Source organism: Petaurus breviceps, unplaced genomic scaffold (assembly GCF_028583685.1).
Source record: "Petaurus breviceps papuanus isolate PSGF00001 unplaced genomic scaffold, PetGlider_PUasm1.0 125, whole genome shotgun sequence".
Lineage (NCBI taxonomy): Eukaryota > Metazoa > Chordata > Mammalia > Diprotodontia > Petauridae > Petaurus > Petaurus breviceps.
In genome coordinates this window covers 974,490-990,919 of record NW_027185653.1, presented here as the reverse complement: position 1 = coordinate 990,919, position 16,430 = coordinate 974,490, and the positions used below count along the sequence as shown (strand labels likewise).

Below are 16,430 nucleotides of genomic sequence, written 5' to 3'. Positions count from 1 at the left end.
ATTTAGTCAATCCCAAAGACCCTCTTCTAAGTACTACTCCACCCATAGGCTGTACATTTATTTAGTCAACCACAAAGCCCCTCTTCTCAAATGGAGATTAGTTTCCAATCATAAGTAAAGTACATTCATTTGTTCAATCACAGAGCACAAAAAAGTCAAAAGTTTCCCACCCTTGGATTACAACTGAAGAGGCCATCTACCCCAGAGTTACAACAAGCTTAAGCACAGCATTTAATACCCAAAGAGAGGTCTTTTCTTCATCTTGACCCGAGGCAAGTTCTCAGCAATCTTTGTTCCTGGGGAGACAAAGCTTAGGAAGGCCACAAGATACATTGCCAGTGTCTTCATTAATTCATTCTCTGTCTGCAGAACAGTCTCAGGTGCTCTGAACCAACAGCCAGGTTCTAGGACCTCTGCAACAACAGCATTGTCCTTCACCAGTGGACAAATCTGGCAAAACCACATCAAAACAGACAAAGTACCAGCATAACAGCCATGTCTCCTCAGTCCTTGGCAGCTCTGGGTGGCAGCTCTCAAAAGTCCTGGGCAATTCAAACTGGCCCTCAGCAATCCTCTCTGTCTCTCTCTGCCTCCAAGATGCTGCTTCCAAAACGTTCTTCTGCCTCTCTCTTTTCCTGTGTCTCTCTAAAATTGCATCAGCAGCTCCTCTCTTTTCACATCAACAAGTCCATCCCACAAGTGGGATTCACAAGCTCTGGGTTTTAACACAATCAATCCAAAAACCAGGCCAATACAGGGGGATCTTTAAATGCCATTACTATTACGACCCTTATTGCATATTATAGCTATGTTAGAACAAAGAAAACCTCCTTTGGTTAACCATTCAAACCTGAACTCACAGGAGGCCCAGTGTCAGGTCTGCTCCTGACACTTCAAGACACTGATGATAGATAACACGCCAGATAGCAGAGTCAGGATTCAAGATGACTCTAATAGCAATTCACATAAAAACAAGTGGGTTTTTCTGGATGGACTTCAACTTCAACATAAGTCAACAACATCCTATGGAAACCAAAAAAGCTAACGCAAAATTAACCTGCCTTGAAAGCCACGGTATTTAGAACTGGGGAAACGATAGTCCTTCTATACTCTGTTATGGTCAGACCATGTCTGAAATAATGTTTTCAGTTCTGGGCACCACATTTTAGAAGGGGCATCATAACCTGGAGAGCTAAAGAATAGCCAAAGGGGCAGTCAGGCGGCTCAGTGAGTAAGAGCACCCGCTCCAGTGTCGGGATGACCTGGGGATCAAATCCAGGCTCAGATACTTAGCACCACACCCAGAAATAACTGGCCGTGTAACCTTGAGCAAGTTACTTAACCCCGATTGCCTAAAAAAATAGCCAAGATGAAAAGGTTCTATAGTTTACACCATATGAGTCTAAGAGCTGTGTGGTGGTACTTGAGCTGGCAAGCAGGCAGGCAGAACCATCTGGTACTCTTCTCCACCCCCTACATTTTTGTGGACATATGCTTTTGCTGTTCTGCCATTTCAACCTTGTTAGACTCTTTGTGACCCCATTTGGGGTTTTCTTGGTAAAGATAGTGGAATAGTTTGCCATGTCCTTCTCCAGGTTATATACTAATCCTAATCCTCCCTTTTTAATGTGATTTTATTTCCTTAGTCATTTCCCCTTAAGGAAATAGCTTTGCTCTCAAAACAGACTCTGGAAGATTAGGAAAAAATGTCAGTTGCCACTTCTCAATGTCTACACCCAATCACTACCCCAGATATTACTGACCTATTTGCCTAGAGGAATCCTAGTAAAAATATTTCTTATATATTGGGAAGTTGTAATTGTGACTAGATAGATAATAGTCTTCTGTAGATTTGAGCCCCCAGACTGAGATTGCATTCTGATAAAAATATAGTTTTAATTCATTCTCTCTTCTCTTCTGGGAAGCTCTGCAATTGTTTCCTCTCAACTGTATCTGAATAATAATAAAAAAAAAGAATAGCATTAAGAGTGGTTAATTGCTTTTATCACAATTTTTGGTTTAATGGACAAACTTTTAAGCACAGAAAGGTAAACAACTTCTTAATACTACCTCTTGGGAAATATCAGATTTACCTTTCAGGGAAAGGAGATGGAGCACGGAAGAAATGAAAAATCACCAGATTCTATCTGTACATTAATTTTCAGCAGCAATCCACTTTGATATGTCTTATGCAAGATATGCCCACACAGCCTTGGAACTGGAGTGCACAAAATCTTGTAACAGCTGACCTTTGCAAATTTCCTTTCTCTGGTTCCCACAGGGCCAACAACTCTGTTGCTGTCCCACTGACAATTGTGGAGGACTCCCAGGCTTCCTTTCACAACTCTCCCCCAGCACTGGAGGGGCTTGCTTATGAGTTACATCAGTCCCCTCCACTAGTCCCAAGGTCCGGACAAAATTATAAAATGGGTTTACAAGAAGGCAAAGAAAGATAACGGAAGAGAGCAGGATGAACAATTGTAGAAAGAGTCAAGGAATTGAAAGAGTGAAAGGCAAAGAAAAACGGTAAAAAAAAAAAAAGAAGTTGAAAATAGAAGCAGGTAGGGGAGAAAGGGACAAAATTTTTAAAGTAATTATTTTTTCAAGGTATTTGTGAATAATAGTTGACATTTGTGTAGCATTTTTAAAGTTTTTTTTTTCTTTTAAGCAATTGGGGTTAAGCAACTTGCTCAAGGTTATACAGCCAGTTACTTCTGGGTGTGGTGCTGAGTGTCTGAGGCTGGGATTTGGTGCTCTTACTCGCTGAGCCACCTGGCCACCCCTAAGCAATTGGGGTTAAGTAACTTGCTCAAGGTTACACAGCCAGGTGTTTCTGGGTGGGTGCTAAGTATCTGAGCCCACGATTCGATCTCCAGGTCATCCCAACACTGGGGCCGGTGCTCTTACTCGCTGTGCTACCTGGCTGCCCCCTAAAGTTTAAAATTTTAAAGGGTTAAAAAATAGTATTTCATTTGTCCTTTACTATAAACCTTTTATGAAATCCATTTTTACAGATAAGGCAATTGAGGCTCAGAAGGTTAAATAATGCTCATAGTCACTCAGCTAATAAATGTCAGAGACAGGATTTGAACTCAGCTTTCTCCTATCTACAGATCCACTGCCCCTTATGCTATGCTATGTGGTTTCTCTTGTTCCAGACGTACATGCAGAGAAATTATAAATATCCTGAAATCAGCCAGAGGTTAGTTCTTGTTACCAACAGTGAACACTTTAGCCTCATCGCCTCATCTTCTGGACAATATAACTCCAGGCTATATATGTGGAAAGGAGTAGTTCTGTAGAGAAAACACAAAGGAAAGTTTGATCAAAGGCTTTAAATTTTTTAGTTTAAAAAAAGAGAGAGCACTTAAAAGTAAGCTGATTTTTGCAACTACTTTTGAGTTTATAGAGTTAAAAACAAAATATATGAGATATGGAGTCAAAACAGGGCACAATCATTTTTCAACTCGGAGCCCAAAATAGTAGTTTTTAAAAACAAATTAACTTCATATTTTCAATCGCTCTTAAGATTGTCTCTGTAATTGGGTAGGCACTATTTCCCATTTGTAGACATGAAAGACAATTTCAAAATAAGTTGGTTTCTGCCTATAGAACTCAACACAGACTTCTGTTTTTGTCTTTAAAGTGGCCAGGGGCATGAAAGGGAAGCCAGGACCAGTGGGGAGGTTGTAACCAGGGAAAATTGCTGAGTCTCTGATCTTCGATGAGTTGCAGAGGATTGAGAAGTGTTTAGGGTATGAAATAAAGATTTATGAAGTGATGTCTTGACCTCAACAATTTTTTTTTTCTCTAATGCTTCTGCTACTTACATCTACATCCAATTCATCTGATGCCTGGTCTTCTGAAGTCGGTCAAACTTTGCTCATTTTTCTCCCTATGAATATAGATCAAAAGCCTCCAGGTGATATTATAATACTTAAAAGAATAGAGATTGCAGATGTAGAAATTCTGTTAAGTATTCAGGAATGTTCCTCATATAACACATTTTTCTCCTAAAGTTTTAAAATGAATTAATGCAGGAATTCCTAAGGTCAAATAATTTGGTGCCTATTTTAAAGATTAGAGTCTAATCAACATAACTGTTTTGTAGGAATCATTTCACTATGGACCTATAATAGTCTATCTCTCTTCCATGTGAGAATAATAATAATAAAAGAAATATCATAAAGCTTTGCATACCTTATCTGTTAAGAAGTTTCCTCGATATTTGAGGTTTTCTTGGCATAGATATTGCAGTGGTATGCTATTTCCTTCTCCAGTTCATTATAGATGAGGAAACTATGGCAAACAGGATTAAGTGACTTACTCAGGATCACATAGCTAGTTAGTGTCTGAGGCCAGATCTGAACTCAGAAAGATCAATCTTTCTGACTTCAGGCCTGGCACTTTATCCACTACACCACCTCACTTCCCCCAAGTGACTCATCCAGCGTCACACAGCTAAGTAAGTGACTGAGGCAGAATTTGAATTCATATCCCCCTAATTTCAAGTGCACCAATATATTTGCCTTGCTACCCAAATGTACCTTAGGGTTGGGTGAAGGTCAAGGCTGTGAAAAGGGAGGAAAAAAAGAATGAGGCTAGGAGTCAGTTTTCTGAGAGTAGACATTTGGGGACTGAGGTCAAAAGCAGGGCTAAATCCAAAACTTAGAAATCAACCCAGGTGTACAGAGATAAGCAGGGATTAGATACTGTAGCAAAAAGGTTCAAATTCAGTCTGAGCTCCGGGAAGTGTATACAAGCAGAGTTAGGACAAACCAATTGCAAAGAGTCAAGTGACAGGCAACTGTCAGAGACTCAGGTAAACAAATCATCAGTGGAAATCCAGCAGGACTGCATTTCCTAGGAAACTTTATCAGAGAAACACAATGGCAAAACAGATCCAATGCTGAGCTACCAACCCAAAGTTCCTCATACTTCCTCTTTCTAAGGAACAAGAGTCTGGGGTGGGCCTGAAAGAGGGTGGGAGTTTCTTTTTTTGTTGTTTTTGATTTTTGTTTTCTGGAGGGCAGTTGGGGTTAAGTGACTTGCCCAAAGTCACACAGCTAGTAAGTGTCAAGTGTCTGAGGCCAAATTTGAACTCAGGCCCTTCTGCCTCCAGGCCTGGTGCTCTATTCACTGCCCCACCTAGCCGCCCCAAGGGTGGGAGTTTCTGTCCCTGAAGGTTGGAGAATTTAAGGGAAAGGAACCAAAAACAACCTTCCAGCTAAAACGTTCCTATTCTATGTCTCATTTCCATAGGGTCCTATGTTTTGTTAGTTAGCAGTGGGGTGAAGTGCAATGTATTTAACCACACAAACAAACCTCTGCTAACATTAATTAGCCAGTGTATTAGGCATAATTTGATGATTTGCCCTAGTTAAACTCTCTGCCTCTTTAAGAAGTCTTTTTTAGGAGGGATTCTATTAGTGAATATTTGTACACACTATGATAATTGGTAAAAGGGAGATATTATGTTTAGTCACAAAGGGCTTTTTTAGCACCTTCCAAGTACCAGCAAAAGGACTGTAGTACATGTGTACACACATGGTCTGGCCTGCTTGAACAAACCAAGCTGTAGAATTTGATCATTAGGCACTTTTAAATTGTTTAATCATAATTCTCTCTTTTGTTAGATATTTGTTCTAATTAGGTGAATGATGACTTGTGTTCTTTGAAATGGACCACCAAACATTTTAAATGATGGATGAAGAACATTTTGAAATTTAAAATTTTCTGTCTCCAGTATTTGGGGGAGACAGGGAACTGAATGATTGTTTCTTGGTGGGCACTCAAGTATATTTCAAGAAGTGAGTTCATTTAATTTTTGTTTTATCTAAAGCTCTATCATTTAAAAAAGCAGAAGAGGGGCAGCTAGGTGGTGCATTGAATAGATCACTGGCCCTGGAGTCAGGAGGACCTGAGTTCAAATCCTACCTCAGACACTTAACACTTACTAGCCATGTGACCTTGGGCAAGTCACTTAGCCCCAACTGCCCTCCAAACAAGCAAAAAAAAAGAGCAGAACAAGGACCAATGAATAAAAATTACAAGAAGGTAAATTTCAGTTCAATATAAGAAAGATCTTCCTAACAATTAGGGTAGCCCCAACACAAAAGGCACATTCTTGAGAAATAAAGTCCCTGTGACTAGAAATCTTCAAGTACTTGTTGGGGACATAGCAGAAAAGATTCATGTTCTATCTCTAGAACAGAGGTTTTTAACCTGAGGTTTGTGAACTTTTCACATATACCTTAATAACTCTTTCAGTAGAATTGGTTTCCTTTGTAATCAAATGTATTTTATTTTATTCACTGAAAAAACATTATCCTGAGAAGGCTTCACCAGGCTGCCAAAGGTGTCCATGATGTCAGCACAAGAAAGGTTCAGAATCCTTGCTACAGAAGTTGAGGCTAACTCAACCCCAGCAACTGTCTTCCAGAGTAACAGTTTCTCTTAGAACAAGACCTTAAGGAAACACTTTATTACATTAAGAAGGAAAGAAAGGGGGAAGGGGGAAGGAAAGACAGAGACAGAGACAGAAAAGAAGAGAGAGAAGAAAGATAAGAGAAGAAAAGAGGAGAGGAGAGAAAGCTATTGCTGTGGAAGTGCTGACCCCCTGGAATGCTCACACATCAATCAGTGATGTTGGCCCAGAAAATTCCAGAATCTCAGAATCTTAGAGTTGGAAGAGTACATTCAAGGTTATCTAGGCCAACCAGTACCTAACAAGAATCTCCTCTAAATCACCCCTAGACTGTCATCATCCAGCATTCTCATGTACTAAGGCAGTCCATTTCACTTTTGGATAGTTCTAATCTAGGAATTCTTAATCTTTTTTTTTTTTTTAAATCATGACTGCCTTTGACTGTTTAGTGAAACCTATGCACGCTTTCTCAGAATATTCTTTTAAATTAATAATCAAATGAAATGTTAAATTTCAGTTAGAAGTTAGTAAAAATAAATATTTATTTTTCTTCCATCCAAGTTCCTAGACCTTCTAAATCTCTACATGGGCTCCTTAGGTATCTGTTGAAAACAAAGCCAATACAGGGGGATCTTTATATTCCATTACTATCACAGTTGTTCAACCAAGAAAATAAGGGTCGTTTCAATTAAAAGTGGGGATTCATTTTATTTTCCCAATCTGGTAGAATTATACTTGATCCAACTTCATTTTTTTTTCCTGCTTTCATGGCATAGGGGATTTGTCATTGATTTTCCCCCAAAATCAGCCTGCTGGAAGCTTTGTTTTTGTTTTTCAGTAAATGCTATATAGAAAAATAACAAAAAATAGATATTTTCCCTTATATTGATCCAAAATCTATATCTCTGCAAGTTCTAGGCAGTCTATACCATTTATTAAGCAATTACTATGGGCCAGGATCTCTGCTACACTTAAGAAGCTGTTTCATGGGGAAGACAATACATAAATGACCTGATGTCTACAAGACATACACAAAGTATGTGGAAAACAATTGTAGAGAGAAAGTATTAGCAACTGGGGGGACCTGTAAAAGACGTAATTTGAGCTGAATCATGAAGAAAGCCATGAAAGCTAAGAGGTGAGAATGAAGAATATCAGAAGCACAAGTGCCAAGTGTAAAAATATAGGGACAGAAAGCTCGTGTTGTATGTGAGAGAGCGCAAGTGCACGGAGGGAAGTAAAGTGTGAGATGATTAGAGAGGCAGGGAGGGCCAAGTTAGAAGAGGGCTTACGTGGCAGAAAGGAGTACAGAAGGGGAGGAAGCATTTATGTGTGCCCACTGTGTGCCTGTCACGGTGTGCTAATTGCTTTTCATCAATATTATCCTCTTTGATTTGATCTTCACAACAACCCTCGGACACAGGTGCTTTTATTATTTACATTTTACAGTTGAAGAAACTGAGGTAGAGGTTAAATGATCCGTCCAGGGTCACACAGCTAGTAAGTGTCTGAGGCTGAAGTTGATCTCCTGACTCCAGGCCCAGGCTCTATCTACTGTGTCATCAGTTATCTCAGATGACTATATGTGATCTCAGAAGCAATAATGAGCTACTGTTGTTTATTAAATAGGGAAGTGACATGGTCAGATCTACACTGAAGAAAAAAAAATCACTTTGAAATGTGAATTGGAGGGAGGAGAGAGTAGGGGTGGGGAGACCAATTAGAAGCCTATTGAATAGTCCAGGAAAGAGGTAATATGAGCCTGAGCTAGGGTTGTGGCTAAGTGAACAGAGAGAAGTAGATATATGTGAGAGGTGTTGGAGAGAAAGAAATCACGAGATTTAGCAAAGATTAGATATATGGTGTGAGTGGGAATCAGAAGTTGAGGATGACAATGAACTTCTGAGTCAAAGTGACTGGAAAGGTAGTGGTACCTTTGACAGGAAATTTAGAAGAGAGGTGGGTTGTCTGAGTTCTTCTGTGCACATGATGAGTCTGAGATAGTTCTGGGATATCTAGTCTGAAACATCTAATAGACGACTGACACGACAGAACTGTAGCTCAGGAGAGAGACTTAGCCCGGGTGTATAAATGTAGGAATCACCTTCAGAGAGATGATGACTGAACCCAAGAGAGATGAGATCTCTGCATGAGATAGGAGAGAACACAAAGAGAACAAGGTCCAGGACAGAGTTTTGAGGGATAATGGAGATAAAGATCCACAAAGGAGACTGAAGAGTGGTCAGACAGATCTGAGGAGAGCTAGGAAAGACGTTTCATTAAAAAACAGAAGGCAGAACATTCAAGAAGAAATGGGTGACAAAAGCAATGACATAAGCTGCAAAGAAGTCAAGGAGAATGAGGATTTATCAGTGGTCATCAGAATCGGCAATTCTGATTTTATTCTCTGGGACCAATTACAAGTCTCATTTCTTTTCTACAAGACAGCCTTTCCAAATACTATCATGTCTTCCTCCTGAAGTCTTATCTACAAACTAAACAGCCCCTATTCTTATGGTATGAAATGAAGGTCTTTTATTGCCCTAAAAGCATCCTCTGGATGCTTTCCAAGTTATGCATTTATTCTCCCCAGCCCTAATTCTTTGCAAGCTGAACTATTGCACTGCTGAAGTCCTCAGCAGCCAGTAAATGGCCTAAGTAATTAAAAGGCTTTATTATTCCACTGACTGAATTGTCACCATTGCACAGATTCATGTAGGATAGTCTAGTCACAGGGTGGGGAACCTGTGGCCTCAAGGCCACCTGTGGCCCTCTAGGCCCTCAAGTGCAGTTCTTTGAGTTGTTCTGTGAAGTTTGAATTTGGTCAAACGGAACCTTTAAGGACCTAGAGGGCCACAGGTGGCCTCGAGGCTGCAGGTTCCCCACCCCCGGTAAGAAAACAGTTTATGGTAACAAACATTTTGCAGGTTAATATTTTGGAGAGTGTTCTTAGCAATTTTTTATTTATTTTAACCATGAACAGAAACAGCACACTTTAAATCAAACAGGATAAAGACAGAAATTTCCTTCCTATGTCTTCTTGTCTCTGTCTTTTTCTCTCTGCATATATGTTATATGTAAATATTCATAGCAGCACTTTTCTGGTATCAAAGTAAATCAATGACGCCTATTAATTAGGGGATGACTAAACAAACTGGGATATATTAATGTAATTGAATATTACTGCACTATAAGATCAATGAATGTGAACTGAGAGAAGCATTGGGAGACGTGAACTGACAGCGAATTAAGCTTAGAGTAAGGAAAACTTTCATATTCATAAAGACTACAAGGAAGTAAGGGGAAAGAACAACGAAATGAAACTGAATACTGTATAGTTACAATTATTGTGAAAGAAAAACACTCTATTCCAATCCACTTTAACCAAATACACTTATATACAAGCATCCTGCTTGGAGAGAGGGATTTTTGATAGAATTCCTCCTGCTAATAAGGAAAAATCTTTCTCTCCCAAGCAATTTCCAACTCTCATTTTATAGTGACTGTGAAAAGAAAGATAAAATTCCATAGCAACAAAAGAAATATCAGATTATTAGTAGAGCTAAGCCCCAGCAAGCAAGCTTGTGCATAACAACAATCCTTTGCACTCACCTTCTGGAACCATGATCCCTGAGCTCCAGCAAGCACCAACAGGCCCAGACATGAATCCCTGCTATGAACGGACTTGTTGTCACTAGACAACCTTGCCTCACTACTGTTGCTACACTGCATTGTTTGGCTCTTTATCTAGTCACAAGTAAATAAATCAAGGTTCAGTCACACTGAACTGGGTCCCCCCACAAGGGCGAGACTCCAGCATATGTCTACTTCTTTGCTTGCTAGTCATTTCCCTCATTTTGAAATTAAACTTCTGTTTGGTTCCTCTCCTACCTCTAGCCTGCTCTGTTCAGCTCTGGCCATCCACAGGTTACAGACCGGTTTAGTCTGGTTGACAAAACAAAAGTATATGATTTTCATTAGAGATATAAACTTTAAATTAAACAAACAAAAAAATTGATATTAAATGTTGGCACAAATCTTTGGTGAAGATCTATCTTCCTGGGAAACTAAGGACTCTCTTAAATAAAAGGGAAACTCTCTTTATTTGGTCTGTGATGTACTGAAGGCACACTTGTTTCTTGGTTTTGTTAACAACAGGATTTTCTTTCTATTTATGCAAACAATGATTCTGCCTTCTAAAAGGAATAAGTTTTGATTAGGTACTAAATTCACTAACGACAAGAACATGGTTAAATCATTAATTCTTAATTTTCATAATACAAAAGGGACCTTAGTGTTATAGGTTTTCCTCTTGCTAAGTTCAGTCTCAGAGAAGAGTAGAGACAATAGACTTCCCTCCTTTCATCACTGAGGTGGGGAACAATGGGTTTGCACCTTCTGTTAGATCTGTTTGAGGGACTGCTTAGTTTTGCTAAAATGTTTTTTTCTCTTTCTTTTTCATGTCTTTATTATTATAACAAAACAATAACAATTATCGTTTATATAACACTTTCAGGTCTGCAAAGTGCTTTACAAATATATTCTCATTTTCTCCTAACAACTATTATTATCCTCATTTTACAGATGAAGAAATTGAGGCAACTGAAGTTTAAGTGACTTCACTTCGGTCACACAGCTAGTAAGTGATTTGAACCAGCTATTCCTAACTCTAGGCTCATCCACTGGGCCATGTAGTTACCTCAAAAGAGGCATCTCTGTAAAGAGATGATCACTGAACCCACAAAAACTGGTAAGTTCACAAAAGAGAGGATATAAAAAAAGGGAGTCCAGAAGAGTCTTAAGGTACATTTCTTGTTAGAGGAAGAGAATTGAGTGATGATATAACAAAAGAGACCGAGGAGTGGTCCAAAAGGTAGGAAGAGAGATCAATCTTGTGAAAACCCCAGGAACTAGAAAGATGGGATAGTCAATAGTGTCAAAGTCTGCACTGGGATCGAGGAGAACCAAAATAGGCCATCAGGGTGAACAATTAAGAAGTTATTTTGGAGACAGCAGTTCCGGTTGAGTGATAAGTTTAAAAAAATAGTAGAGCAGTGAGTGGGAAGAGGGGAAATAGAAGCAGCAAGTTGCACAGGAACCTGACCCCTTGTTTTCCCCCCTAAGAATCTGGCAATGAAAGGGATAAAGGCAGCAAAGTCTTGGGGGAGAGAGCAGAATCAAATGAAGGATTTTTTTTTAAAAAGGTTAAGGTGAGAACTTGGGCATATTTAGAGATAACAAAGAAGCAAGTAAGTGATTAACAATAAAAAGTTGATGATCAGAAGATGAGAAAGATGATGATTCAAAGAGGAACTGACAGAAATGATGGGATCGAGTGAATAGGCTGGTCTGGGCTGGAAGGACCACCTCTCGCTAGCCCCCTTATCATCTTTCACCTGGACCACTACAGCTGACTCCTAATTAGTGTCCCTGCCTAACTGGCCTGTTACTCTTACTCCTCTCTTTTCACGCCATCTTTCATATGGCTGCCAAAGTATTCCTTAGATTTCTCAAGGCAGAAGTCTGACCGTGTTACTTCACTGCTCAGCCAACTCCAGTGACTCCCTATTACCTCTAGAATGAAAAGCAAAAACTTCTTTTTGACATTTCAACCCCTTAGCAACCTAGTTCCAATCTGCCATTCTAGCTCTTAAAACAAAACAAAACAAACCTCCACACACTCGATGATGCAGATAAATTGGACTTCTTGTTATTCTTCATATTGACACCAAGCCTCTAGGATCTATTCCTTTTCACAGCTTTCCCCAGGTCTGGAACACACTTCCTCCTCACCTCTGCTCCTGAGAATTCCATAAAATTCCCTGAAAAGCTTATCTCAAAAGACTACTTTTTGCACAAAGCCTTGTATGCCTACTGTTTTCCTTGATAAAACTCCTAATAAAACTTGATAAGCTCCTAGAGGGCAGGGGCTGAAGTTTTTCCTTTGGTCTTTGTATCCCTAGTGTCCAACATATTTCCTGGCACCAAATGGTTTTTGATTGACTAAATGATTTCTCAGAAACTGGTGAAAAGGATGAGAGTGGGAGGAGAACATAGATGGATTTGAGGTAAATAAAAAGGAAAAAGGAAGAGTTCAAAATGACTATCTTCCTTACTTTTAATAAGAGAAGTTTCTCTGTTGAATTTTTCTGATGATAAGAAAGCTTGATCAGTTACTTAATTGATCATTTTTAGTCCTTTTTTTAAAGAAATTTTTTTCTTTACCTAACCTGCCTACTTATTAATTGGGGAATGAATAGATTTAAGTAAATGATTTTCAACTGATTTGCAGGGATAGTTTATATATTTTTCTTCAGGCTTATGTTATTCTTCCATTTTTAAAAATATTTTTTGATTTACATTAAAGTAACAGTTCATTGCCAATCATACAACTAAGCTCCTCAATTTTCCTCTAATGCACTATATCAGGTGATAATTTCCAACTGTATTAGCTTCAAAATGTTATTAAACACATAAAATTTAAAGTCATTTTAAAGAATCACATCTTAAAATGTTTATTTGCTAGAAAACTACCCAATCTCTAAGTTCCTCATTCAATTTTGAATTTCGCATAGGTCTGCATTTTGGAAGGGTCACAGAAAAAAAAAAAAACATGGATCGCATTAGTTAGCCTACCTATTCCTTTCATTTGTTTTTCTTTAAAGGATAAAGTTATAGGTCTGAAAAGTAATAAAAGAGGAAAAAAGTAAAGCATATTCTTCAGAAGTTCTGAAAAATGTTTGACAAGTTAAATAAGAAAAAACAGGCTTTCCATTTTCCTCACTCTTCCCTCCTTTCCGTGACCCATTTTTGTTTTTTAATTTCTTGGTATTTTTACTAAAATGCTTCAGCTGGCAGAATTTGTTTATCTGTTTATAAAGGACTTTTACAAATGGAGAGATTGAAAAGTATTACACATTTTGTGAATGTATGTTAGCAATGTACAGTAAAATCTCATTAATTTTGACCAATAACTCAGATTTTGAGGCCATTGTGAGAGAGGCCATACAGAAATTTATTTTTGCTTATCACATGGCTTTTTCATTCAAAATGGAAGATTGCAAAGGAATGTTTAAAATACACAAAAGAACAAACTTTTCACATACATATAAGTACTTTAGAAGCAATATTTATGTGGTCTGTGAACTCTTCAAAAATCTATTTTGGTAACTATTTCAATATAACTAATTTCCTCTGTAATTCTATGTAGTTTATTTTATGCATCTGAAAACATTATTCTGAGAAGGGTCCAAGGGCTTTGTGGGATTCTAGGAGACACAAAATAGGTTAAGAACCCTAAATTTAGCTAGAAACAATTCATATGCTAATTGAAGATCATTAGGCAGAGTTCTATTCAATTAGATGGGGTTACAGCAAGTACTCAGAGGAAACAAAATTGTGTTTAGTTAAGATATTGTATTAAGTTCATATTTTGCACTAATACAAAAGGACCTTCACTTAAGTTAGGCCAAATTGGTAAGTTGCCACCACAAGTAAGCTTTAGGACTGCGACTGAGAGCCAGGAAACTTCATTTATTTTCCCTAGGCAAAATTTGGAGATTGAACCTTGTATATGGTATATATAGTTTTAAGTCTTCACTACCACACAAGAGACTAGGTCTATTAAAAAATATTGAGAACATGACTTTAAAGACATTAAAATATGTGCATATATATACATATATAAAAGAGTACAAAAATGAAATTTGACTCATTAATTAAATAATGTTCCTAGAGAAAAGATAATGAAACATACCTTCCTCCTTACATTGGAGAGGTGAGAGACTACAAGGGCAGAATGCTCCATACATTGTAAGATTCAACCAATATATAAATTCTTTTTGCTTTACTGCTTTTCTTTGTTACAATTCCAGAAAAGGGGTGGTTATATCTGGAAATTTTATTGTAATTTTAAAAAACTAATTAAAATATGTATATATATATATAATATTTTAAAGTAACTGCCATATAGTGCCTTCTAGAATGTTGTGCCCTAAATGGTTGCCTACTTCACCCCCCTTGACCTCAGTTCTTCGTAGTCCTTCTGCAAATTTCAAACTCCAAGAAAAAATGAAAAATAATGGATTAAAATGAGACAAATGCCTCTGTCACTAGGAGGCAGTTGTTAGGCTGTGGTCATGTCATGCCACAGTAATAATCTTTCCCTACTGAATGTTTCAGGCTTGTTTTAATATTCAGAGGGGGCAGCTTCATTGTTGAGAGCAGTTAAACTTTTTTTTTAATTGCTTTCTCCCCCTAAGACTGTAAAAGTCTTGAAGGCAGGCCTATTTCGGGTGTTTGTCAATTTACCAAGTCTTTGTTAAGCACCTAAACACCAATTCGGAAAAGAGGAATGACATATTTATGAACACCTCGCAGCAGGGTACAGTGGAAAGCTTTGGAATCTGAGTAGGTGGGTTTAAATCCCATCTCTCTCTTTCTGATCTTGGTCAAACGCTTAACCTCTCTGAGCCTCAATTGTCTCATTTGCAAAATAAAGGGGCCCAATTAAATGACCACTAAGATCACTTCCGGTCTAAATCTAAATCTATGTTTCCCTCCGCTCATTATAACTGCTGTGACATCAGGAAGGGGAAGATGGTCATTGCTAAAATGTTAGCTTTAAAGAACGGGGAATTCTTCACATAAATGGCGCAATATACATAACTATCTTTTTAATTTTGAAGAAATTTCTCTTTTAAGTTCCACTAGGTTTGAAGTCACACAGTCTGGTGTACAGTGTATCATACTAAATTGAAAATGAATTTAAGTGTAAAATAATAGAATGCGTTTTCCCACAGCAAAGTACCCAACAAGGCTTTCCTTCAATTGAATGATAGGTTCCTGTGAACTAGGCTCTCAACGCTATTAACAAAATTCAAAAGAAAAATATCAGCGGATGTTTTCTTCTTTTGAGGAGCAAGAAACAGAAAAGCAGAGTGGTAGAGAAGGGATCAAAAATCAAAAGGTGGGAGTACAGAGGTGTTCGCTCCCTCTCCACATGTCATACATACATACATACATATGTGTACATGTATGTATGCATGTAAAGGCAGGGAGTTCGCAGCGAGATGAGAAGAGGAGAAAGGAGAGGCCAAAGTGATGAGTGAGGAAAGAAGGGGCGGGCGTCCCGGGGCAAGATCGCGGCTCTGCGCCCGGTAGGCACGGGAAGGAGCCCCCGATTCCAGCCCCTGCGCACCCCGCCCTCTCTGCAGGCGGGCGGCAGCAGCTCCGGAGGGGGCCTTTCCTTCCCTCACTAAGTCGGGGAGACTCGGGAGTTGAACGGCGATCCTGAGGGTGTGCGAGCAGCAGCCCTGGCACCGGGAAACCCAGAGGCTGTAGGAAAACAGGTACCGAGCGGAAGCCTTGAGCGGAGGTGTGGCTGCGAAGGGCCGCAGGGGAGGTTTGACTCCCGGCTTTTCTAACCCAGGGTCGCCCCCTCCCCGCGCGCTCTCGGGAGCCCCGAGTTTACCCAGAAGCTGCATTAGAATGGACAGCTAAGGGCGGCGATTTCGAGGACACCTGGGGGGCTAGGACTGTGCTCCAGGGCCTTAGCCCTCCCCAGCTGGCGTCCCCTCCTGGTTTTCTTATTTCTGCAGAGCCACACACACACACACACACGCACACACACACACGCACACACACACGCACACGCACGCACACACACACGCACACACACGCACACACACGCGCACACACACACAAGCACACACACAAGCACACACACGCACGCACACACACACGCGCGCGCACACACACGCGCACACACACACGCACACACGCACACGCACACACACACGCACACACACACACACGCACACACACACACACACACGCACACACGCGCGTCCCTTCAAGGAATATTAATAGGGGAGCTGGGACGCACGCACCCTGCGAACAGCTGCTGCGGTCTCTTCATGACGAGGCCGTGTTTATTTGGTGGTGCATGTTTACACACAGCCTAAAATGATTTGGCCACTTCCATCATTTCTTCTGGTTTCCC

At 39.5% G+C, this 16,430-nt stretch overlaps 1 long non-coding RNA gene across 1 annotated transcript in view; it reads left to right on the top strand.

The window, feature by feature from the left end:
* The first annotated feature begins 15,530 nt into the window (after positions 1–15,530).
* The window catches only part of LOC138163148 (uncharacterized), a 5,519-nt gene continuing 4,619 nt past the window's right edge, over positions 15,531–16,430 (top strand). Inside the window, exon 1 of the long non-coding RNA XR_011168807.1 lies at positions 15,531–15,777. This is a non-coding gene — a long non-coding RNA (uncharacterized lncRNA). The remainder of the gene's footprint in view (positions 15,778–16,430) is intronic.